The 8,099-nt window shown below is 38.5% G+C and overlaps 1 non-coding gene across 1 annotated transcript; it reads left to right on the top strand.

Annotated features, from left to right (window-relative positions):
* The first annotated feature begins 8,027 nt into the window (after positions 1 to 8,027).
* Positions 8,028 to 8,099, top strand: trnae-uuc (transfer RNA glutamic acid (anticodon UUC)). The gene has a single exon. It is a non-coding gene; the product is annotated as a tRNA-Glu (tRNA).

Here is an 8,099-nt window from a genome sequence, read left to right as displayed (position 1 = left end):
AAATCTGACCTTTAAATAGACACCTAGAAAGAGTACAGAATCTTAAATGAACTATTGTTTACTTTCTATATTTTAAATAGGAAAAAATGCAGTTGAAGAAAAATCCCAGATTATTAATGTGGTCACAGAATTTTGGACATTTTTTCAGTGGACATAATCAATACATTTATCACATTACAATTATTTATGTGAGTAATAAACCATATAAACATACTGTGATAACACTTTACATTAAGGCTCTGTTAACTTACTTTATTTACTGCATTAGTTAACATTAAAGAAATGCTTATATGAAAGCTGATACCTTCTTTATAACAGATCACCTTAGACCCTGAATCTCTTCTTGGAGCTGGATTTGATTTGTATTGTGAAATGTGAACTGACAGAAACTTCTTAACAATTACTGGTATACTTATGAAGAACAATTTACTTTAAAATAAATAACAGAACTGTAGGATGGGAATAATGAGGATTTAAGTGTTTTAAACCTAAGTGCCAGAATCTCTTCACAGAGCTTTAACTATGCGGTATTTCAAGATAATCACAGCCACATACAGTGTGATGAGATGAAATAATTCTCTTGGACTCAAGGTCTAAGACACATGTATGACATTCACAGTGCTGACGAGACGAAGCATGCAGGGAGGGGCTATGGGTAACAGAGGGGGTAAGTACACACATGGGTAGAGTGTAAGTATAAGAGTATAGGGTATAAATACTGAAATCACAAAAAAGTACATTCAAAATGAAAATTATACATTATAGAAAACACAGGGTCCAAAACTTTAAAGTGCAGTAATGCTTCTAAAAGTAACCTGAGATGAATGAAATTTAAAGTGACACAGTGTGTAGTAAGGTGTTAAGTCAGTAGCCTGTGTTATTCCTGCTGCCACCTCTGTATGATGGCCTTCTGTACAAGTATAAAAATAAAATTTCATTCAAGTCATTTAATTCATTTACTATTTTTATTTCATTAAGTGGTTACAGGCTGGTCTTCTTGTGACAGTATATAAAGAGACTTAATGCATTACTTCTATACTCTGTGGTACCTGATAGTAAGTCTCCTGTATTAGGTCAATTCTCAATCTCACCACAGGATGGCAGTATCGGATACAGCTTATATAAAACAAGGCGAAACCTAGAACTACCTCATCATCATTAGATTACATATCCAACAGTGAGATTGATTTGTTGTGAGAAAGCCTAGTGCGTAAATTGATTGAAATAATAAGTTGCTGAATTTTCTCAGGAACAGTCATCTAGTTCAATTCAGTGAATGTCAGATGATGTTTGTGTGTTGCCAGGTGTGTGGTTTTTAGACCAAACAATTATTTCAGGTCTTGTGTGTGGCACATGTTCCATAATACTTCGTGCCAAGTAAGAATGTCACTTTTGAGAGATACAAATTTTTCTCTGCTGACCAAACACAAGGAGTGAGTTTTGACCAGTACCTTGCGGAACTGCACACACTAAGTAAGACTTGTGAATTTGAAGATTTTAGAGACTCAATAGTGAGGGACAAAATAGTCTGTGGGATTCCTGATAATGGTCTCATTACCTGACCCTGACCCTGACACTGGAGAAATCAGTCAATATGTGTAGACCTGCTGAAATAACTTGTGCACAAGCCAAGGAACTACATAGAGAAGATGCTGCAGTGCAGGCCATTAAAAAAGAGGAGCAAAACACATTTTGCAAAGCAAAAGCAGCAAAGAATGAAAACCCCAAAAAGTAAATGCTGAAGATGTGGAAGCGAAATCTGCAACAATAATGTCTCTCCTGCGATGTCTTGCAGACCAAGATGACCTGTTAGACCTCCTGAAAGGCTTATTGAAATTTGTTAAATATTTCAAGGACTGGGGTAGTTGAAAAAGAAAAAGGTTGATTGTAATATCTCACAGTTAAACTGCAACTATTGTGTTACTGTTAGATAAAAGAAAAAAAAGGTTGTTTTTTGCATAAAAGTTAGTAATAGAAGTAAAGAATCCCAAAGATAGTGCTTTACTTTTAAAGTGGGGAAGATGTGATGTTATGAACGATTACATGTGATTTTGGTTCCGGGTGTGTGTGTGTGTGCGTGTGTGTGTGTGTGTGTGTGTGTGTGTGTGTGTGTGCGTCTGGACAGTTTAGAGGGGAACCGCAAGTTGTGCTATAAGAAATGTTGTGCAAAATGCTAAGTAACGTGAAGTGGCTAAAAAGACATTGAAGCTCTCCAGCATGTTGATTAAAACATAAAAGAGGGCATCACATTTAGTGCTACATCACATACACACATATGGTCCACAGTGTCAGTGTGAAATGCCACAGAAATCACATTGTTTGTTTCTGGAATTAGCCTGAATTAGCATATTTATGTTTACATTTTTTATATATATATAAAAATATATGAAAATATATAAAAATAAAAGTCCTCACAAATCACCATTAGCCAGTGTACAGTATACAGTGAGGGAAAAAATTATTTGATCCCCTGCTGATTTTGTACATTTGCTCCCTGACAAAGAAATGATCAGTCTGTAATTTTAATGGTAGGTTTATCTGAACAGTGAGAGACAGAATAACAAGAAAAAAAATCCAGAAAAACACATTTCAAAAAAAGTTATACATTGATTTGAATTTTATTGAGTGAAATAAGTATTTGACCCCTTTGCAAAACATGACTTAGTACTTGGTGGCAAATCCTTGTTGGCAATCACAGACGTCAGACATTTCTTGTAGTTGGCCACCAGGTTTGCACACATCTCAAGGAATTTGCGCCCACTCCTCTTTGCATCCACGACCCATTTTTAATGCCCTGGCTGAGGGAAGGAGGTTCTCACTCAAGATTTGACGGTACGTGGCTCCGTCCATCGTCCCTTTGATGCGGTACGGTTGTCCTGTCCCCTTACCAGAAAAACACCCCCAAAGCATAATGTTTCCACCTCCATGTTTGACAGTGGGGATGGTCTTCTTGGAGTCATAGGCAGCATTCCTCCTCCTCCAAACACGACGAGTTGAGTTGATGCCAAAGAGCTGGATTTTGGTCTCATTTGACCACATGACCTCTGAATCATTCAGATGTTCACTGGCAAACTTCAGATGAGCCTGTACATGTGCTTTCTTTAGCAGGGGGACCTTGCGGGCGCTACTGGATTTGAGTCTTTTACGGCATAGTGTGTTACCAATTGTTTTCTTGGTGACTATGGTCCCAGCTGCCTTGAGATCATTGACAAAATCCTCCAGTGTAATTCTGGGCTGATTCCTCGCCGTTCTCATGATCATTGAAAAACTCCATGAGGTGAGATCTTGCATGGAGCCCCAGAGGAAGATTGACAGTCCTTTTGTGTTTCTTCCATTTGGGAATAATCGCACCAACTGTTGTCACCTTCTCACCAAGCTGCTTGGCAATGGTCTTGTAGCTCATTCCAGCCTTGTGTAGGTCTACAATCTTGTCCCTGACATCCATGGACAGCTCTTTGGTCTTGACCATGATGGAGAGTTTGGAATCTGATTGCTTCCTTCTGTGGACAGGTGTCTTTCATACACTTAACAAGCTGAGATTAAGAGCACTCCCCGAGAGTGCTCCTACTGTAATCTCAGCTCCTTACCTGTATAAAAGACACCTGGGAGCCAGAAATCTGACTGATAGGGGATCAAATACTTATTTCACTCATTAAAATGCAAATCAATGTAGAACTTTTCTGAAATGCATTTTTCTGGATTTTTTTGTTATTCTGCCTCTCACTGTTCAAATACACCTACCATTAAAATTACAGACTGATCATTTCTTTGTCAGTGGGGAAACGTACAAAATCAGCAGGGGATCAAATAATTTTCCCCTCACTGTATATTTTAGTTACTTTATGTCTTGTGCAGGTGAAACGTTCAGTTCCCTCAGTTTCCAATACAGGGTTGGGGTAAGCACTATTTCTAACAGTCATGGACACCTGTCTCAATGCTTTCAAAGTACACCCAAGTTGTATAGTCTGAAGATACAGTATATACATAGTATTCTATGCATAAAAGGCTAACATCAATAACAGAAGCACCATGCTTTAAGAAAGACACTTTTCCTTCTTCTACAAAATATACACTGGCATAGACGAACTTGTAGTTGGCATCCACAACAGCCATCATTATTACAGAGAAGCTGGACTTGTAATTATGGTAAAGACTGCCACCTTTAACTGGAGGCTGTGTACGGATGTGTTTACCATCAAGCGCAATAAGCAATGTGGGAATTGCCATTTAGATTGAAAATCATGCGCTATAATCAGAGCCATTCTGCCTCTGTTGTGGGTCTAGCAAAAGAACAGAAGAACAGATTTGAACATTATTTCTTTGTCACACATCATAAAAATAAAACATTTCTGAAGCATTGCAAATATGGATTCATTACTTAAGGCTTCATTGACTATTACAGAATAAACATTAAAATACAAAAAGCAGTGACCTTGAAAATACAAATACTCTGGGACGTTATAGCTATATTGATCATCACAGCATACTACTGTTTTTTGTACATTACTGGTAATCAGTGGTGGAAGATGCATTCAGATCATTTATAAACTATACATATGTATACTTTTATTAAAATTACTTTTAGTTATGAGTTATACATGACTGAAAACCCAGATAAAGTCATTTTATTGGTGACTGTTTTATACATAAAATAATCATAATGTAAAGAACATTCTGTAAAATCATCAACTTGATATCTGGAATATTGAGTAAGGCCATGTTGAAGATTGAAATCATTACAAAATGATTGGAACAAAAAATTTGATGGTCCTAACCTCATAGTAAAATTGACACTGTAGGCTGGAATTCACAGACCATCACAAATAACTGATGCATTTTACTGAAACAGATGTTCATTTTTAAGCTAATTTTACTAAAAGTTATTTTTTACCAATGTACTAAATGTGTCCTTTAAGTACAGCATTTGAGTAAATGTTGGGAATCAGTGAGTACCTACAGGAGCAGCACAGGTCTCCATGACTATGTTAGAAATAGTGCTTACCCCAACCCCGTATTGGAAACTGAGGGAACTGAACGTTTCGCCTGCACAAGAAATAAAGTAACTATAAAATATAGCAATACACACTTAAAAGTAATACTTGTTGAATCAAATATTGTTCTGCCGGACCCACCTGTTGCCAAAAACCGCATGGTCACAGCTAGACGCTCTTTTGGGGATATTGCCCGTCTCATTTGTGTGTGCTGCTTGGTTATGAGAGGTCCAACCATCCCCAGCAAGATATCAAACTCCTCTGCTGTCATCTGCAGAAGCTTCCTGAATCCAGTATTATCATACATCTATTTGTATGGTGAGCACATTATAGTTTATAGGTTTTTACCAGAAAAAATGGGCAAGCCTACAGTATGGACAAGGAGTAAATTGTGATGGCTATATGACTGGATCAGAGCATCTCCAAAACTGCAGCTCTTGTGGCGTGTTCCCGGTCTGCAGTAGTCAGTATCTATCAAAAGTGGTCCAATGAAGGAACAGTAGGTTATGGCGGTGAGTGAGGGCAAGACTAGTGAGAAAACCTGAACACAATCAAAGGGGGCTGAACACAAATACAGATAACCAGATCACAGTTCTGGAGAAATGTTTACTTATCTTTAATTAGATAATAATGCAAGTCAAATAATCCACAAAACAAATCCAACAAGTCAGCTCAAAAGACTTGACAGTAGTTCCAAAGAATAAATCCCCAAAATCCACAAGGTTAATCCAAAAGCATACAAAAGGTTCACAGGAGTCTAATCAAAAAACAAAGTCAATACTTCCAAAAAGTCATTCTAATTAGTCCACAAAATAAATCCATAAGGCATTCAAAAGAGCACTTGTCAATGAATCAAAACAAAGAACTATACCAGATGCACAAAGTCTTTTAAGGACAAGGCCATAAAACAGAGCACACGGCTGACCTAGACTTAATCAAGGTACAGGAAACACTAAGCAAAGTATTTGTGGAGGAAAAGGGTGACTTAAATACACAAACCTAAACAAAGCACAGGAGACACCTATTAGACATAATGACAGAGACTGGACACCAACAAAAAGGCAGTGGGGGTCTCTAGTGGGCAGAAAACAGTCCACAACCCTGACAGGAAACCAGTAGATATCAGTTTATATCTTGCTCTCTTCATGTTACAATTAGTTGCATATCTCACCTGTATATTTCAGTCTAGTTGTGTTGATATTTAACATGATCAGAAAATGACAGATGATTTTCAAAGTCTTTTCCTGTTTCTTCATAAAATGGACATAATAAAGCGTCCAAAAGTCAGAATGGACAAACCCATGTGTATAAATCACACCAAAATATGGATTTGAATTAAAACACTTAAGAGAAACATTATTTCAGACTTTTGGATAACAGCTTGATAGACTTTTATTTGATAATTATGTGCAGTATTGAGATTAAAATTTATACTTGATTTGGATTGGTCAGAAGGTGTTCAGCATGGACCTGATAGCAGTTCAGGTTTCAAATCAAATCTCTCTTTTTTAAAGAATGTCCTCTTTCTGATTATATATATACAGTTATACAAACCAAAAAATAGTGTATGTCAAATATGTACAGAAGAAACTGAGTTTGAGTTTAGAGACTAACTAACTAACTAACTAACTAACTAACTAAATATAATCACAATCGTTTACATCAGCAAACAAAACATTAATATAAATTATGTATACACAGTGCATATACTTGATCAAGCCACAATTATAAGGACATCCTAATGATTAGACTGGCCAACTATAAAAGAAGAATTCACATAATCAGAAAAAAATAAAAATTAATGGCCCCAAGTTTCAGAAAATATGGCAGTATTGCCCTTTATTGTGTACCTAATTTTATCCAAATGAATGAAGCTCATAACATCTTACTGCCAGTCATCAAAAGATGGAGGGAGAATTTGTTTCCATAGCAGAAGAATATGCCATCTAGCTAATAATGTTACCGTTAAACGTGACTTTATTGGATTACCCACAGAACTGGCGAGGAGTTCACCAAATCGCTCAGTTAATAACGGCCGGGAACGCTTCCTCAACGGAATCCGAAAACGATCACTGATTGCAGCCAGCAGCATGTTGGTGTTGTGTTCATTTCGATTCACTGCGCAAAACGTTACATAACCAAAGTCACAGTACCATTGACCTCTTCAACTTAAATCGTTCTTAAGCTTCTTGATGAACTGAGGTGAACTCTCTTTTGGCTTATTTTCTCTCTCGGTGTCTGTGAGTGTCAGTCCCAGTGTCAATAGAACTAATCATGTAGTGTATCCGGGTTGCAGGATTTTTTAATTTATTTGTTGTTTTTTTTTTATTTAAAAAGCACAGAAGGTATCATTTGGGTATGAATCAGATCGTCTCTCGATATAGTGTCAAAAAAGATTACAACTATTCCAATCATGTCTAAATCAAAAGCCACTGCACCAGGCCAGAGGGGCGCCAGAACCCATATCACAACATGTAGCAGCTCCTTTTTCCTGCTGGCCCAGGTGTGTGGGGTGCCGCGATCTTATAGTGGTTAGTACTCTGTGTTGTGGCCGCAGAAACCCCGGTTCGAATCCGGGTCACGGCATTGGCTTTTCCACATCACCGTTGAATGCTAGGCATGGCTTTTGGCCATTTGTCACTTGAAAAACATAAGCAGGTAGGACCCCGCTCCCCTTAAGATTCTAGGTTCGACTCCTGGCTGGCTCGGCTGCCTTTTAAGAGCCCAGAGGTGTGCCACAGACTCCAGCTGCCGAATTGCTGGCAGAGTAACACCTCCCACAATCCCTGAAATGCGGAGAGTCCTGTACTAGGAGGTATGCTGGCTTTCTGCACCAGGAACACCAGCCCACGCTCTGTCTAGCGGCTGATCTTCCGCTGGAGTGACAGCTCGAGTAGCTGAATGTTCGGTCAGCGCTGGCCGATTTTGTGCTCTGCAATGCAAGGTTCCCATGCAAAGCTCTGGATGATACCACGCCGGCGCTCAAACTGCTTGGTGGTCGAGTAAAATGCCGATCTCAACTCTCCTGGGGAACCCTCCCATATGGTCTAGCGGTCAGGATTCCTGGTTTTCACCCAGGCGGCCCGGGTTCGACTCCCGGTATGGGAA

The sequence above is a fragment of the Hemibagrus wyckioides genome, unplaced genomic scaffold (assembly GCF_019097595.1).
Source record: "Hemibagrus wyckioides isolate EC202008001 unplaced genomic scaffold, SWU_Hwy_1.0 Contig7, whole genome shotgun sequence".
Classification (NCBI taxonomy): Eukaryota; Metazoa; Chordata; class Actinopteri; order Siluriformes; family Bagridae; genus Hemibagrus; species Hemibagrus wyckioides.
The sequence above is the reverse complement of the archived record's forward strand: the minus strand, read 5'-3'. Positions and strand labels throughout refer to the sequence as shown.